We start from the raw sequence: 2,365 nt of genomic DNA, 5'->3' as shown, positions 1-2,365 counted from the left end.
TGCCTTCTCGGTGCATTTCTCAGCGGCATCGCATTGCATCGCATTGGTGCCGCGTGGTTAGATAGTCGGCTCTACGAGAGTCATTTAATGCGGGACGAAAGAGAGAGAGAGAGAGAGAGAGAGAGAGAGAGAGAGAGCCCGTTTAGTGCCAATGTCAAAACCAACGCAGCATCGCCCACGTGTCCGCGTGTCGCCGGCGAGAGAGCCCTCTCCTGTCGGCGGCGACTTGTTGCACGGGCACGTGAGTAATTCCATCGAAATTGATGAACTCATTACGCTCGTATCGTTCTCTTACATCGTCGGATTAAGCGAGCCGGTCGTAAATCCGCGGCAGGCATTATTTATGCGATCGGCGGCGCGGAGAGACGCTGGAGGCCCCGCGGCCGTCCCGGACCTTCCCTAAAAGGATACGAACCTTTCGCCGCGCCGGTATCGTTTCATTTTCGCCGCTCGCTAATTGCATTTCGCGTTCGTTTCTAATTTTTTTTTAATTTTATTTTCGTTCCTGTTACCGAGGCTCGTGCCGCTGACGATTTTTGTCGAGAATCAAGCGAACGTTGCTTCGATCCCTTGACGCGCGTAATCTTGCTTCGCGTTGCCGAAGGCATACTTCACTTTATGCGCGACGCGAAAATTGCATTAGATGCTGTTGAATTTATAAAATTCCGATAGGGCCTCTCCCTGTATTTTCCAAAGCTTTTCGTCTATTTCGATATAGTTGAGATACGTGAGAAATTATCGGATTATTTGTCGGTTTTTTTTTTACAAATAAAAGTAATTTTTTAAGGAATACGGTCTATTAATCATTTCGACTAATTGTCAATTAATTATTATTCAACTTCGAGCAAATCAGTTAAATTTGAATATAGCTTGATTTGAAGAGAAAATGACCTGCTTGCCTCGGGAGATGTATCTTGACTACGTTTAAGTCTTGTGACATTGTGCAAGGGCCGTATTTGCATTGGCATGTGCAAAATCTTTTTTTTCGTCCGCCATTTACTCTCCAATATCATTATGCAGCTCATAATGGTACGTACGCTGTTGGTTGTTCCGGCATTTATGATGCAGCTTATTTCGATCGTTGATGAATGGTCGTAACTAGTAATAATGCGATTTAAGGGTAATGAAGATTACGCGTGTGAGAGATAGACCGCATTAATTACGCGCCTTTGATTACAAGTAACGAGGTATTATTAACAATGATAATAAACTATTAAACGGATTTAATGTATTATCAGCAGCAATCAAGCAGTCATTTCAGCGAAATGTTAATCCTAAATAACATTCCTAAATAACAAAAACCAGTTTAGGAAAGTCTGGTAAATTTTTTCTGGATAGCAACGTTATATTTCTTAGTATAGATAATTTACTTACGTAGGAAAATCTGTACGTATTAATTCTTTTTTGTTATAAAAAATTAGCTCTGAAGAGATTTTTGGATAATAAGCAGATATTAATCTCATCATAAAATAATTTATATATCCCTCATTTCCCGGTAAAAAACATTTTGTATTTGTGTTAGAAATGACCCACTTAAATTCTTGTTAAAATTTTGTGTCGAATTTTTAATATATCTGAGTGTCAATTCAACGTAATATGATTGAGTTATTTAAATATTTTGTGTTAAATTTATTCAACATTTTTACTGTCGAAATAACACAATTTATGAGTAAGTGACTAACATAAAATAATGTTTTTTAAAATAAAAATTCCAATAGAATAATTCTAAGTGAATAAAATGTGTTAATCTAATACATTGTAAATGTTAATTTTGATGAAAAAACGTGATTGCTTATAAATTGTGTTATGTTTTGTTGTGTTAATTTTTTAAATATTTTGTAATATTTGTGTTATTTTCTAATATATTCATTCTTGAATATCAATTTAACACAAAACTTTGAGTAGACCGTTCGGGACATGTAAAATATATTAAATTTAAAATACAAGAATAAAAAATATTAAATTTAACACAAATTTTCCAATTATATATAACAAAATTTTTTAGAAAATAAATTTAAATGTTTTGAATAATTAATATTTTGTAGCACACACACATTAATTTTGAAATAGAATTTTGATGATAATAATCGATTACAGAGAAATAAAAATATGATTTTTAAAGTATGTTCCTTTTTCTTTTTACATTTCTTTTTCTTCCAGCAACTTAAATGACAATTTTTGAATTATGTCGTTGTATAGTAAATGAGTGATATCTATTCAAGTGATATCGACAGGCGACAAATAAAGTCTATTTGACACCCGCTGCGAGGACATTTAAAATCCAGTCTGCATAAATAACTTTTTTTTCGTTGCGCGGCATCGTCATTATTACGTTCGCGCCTTTTGCGTGCACATATCCTTATTA

Source organism: Trachymyrmex cornetzi, unplaced genomic scaffold, assembly GCF_001594075.2.
Source record: "Trachymyrmex cornetzi isolate Tcor2-1 unplaced genomic scaffold, Tcor1.1 scaffold156, whole genome shotgun sequence".
Classification (NCBI taxonomy): Eukaryota; Metazoa; Arthropoda; class Insecta; order Hymenoptera; family Formicidae; genus Trachymyrmex; species Trachymyrmex cornetzi.
The sequence above is the reverse complement of the archived record's forward strand: the minus strand, read 5'-3'. Positions refer to the sequence as shown.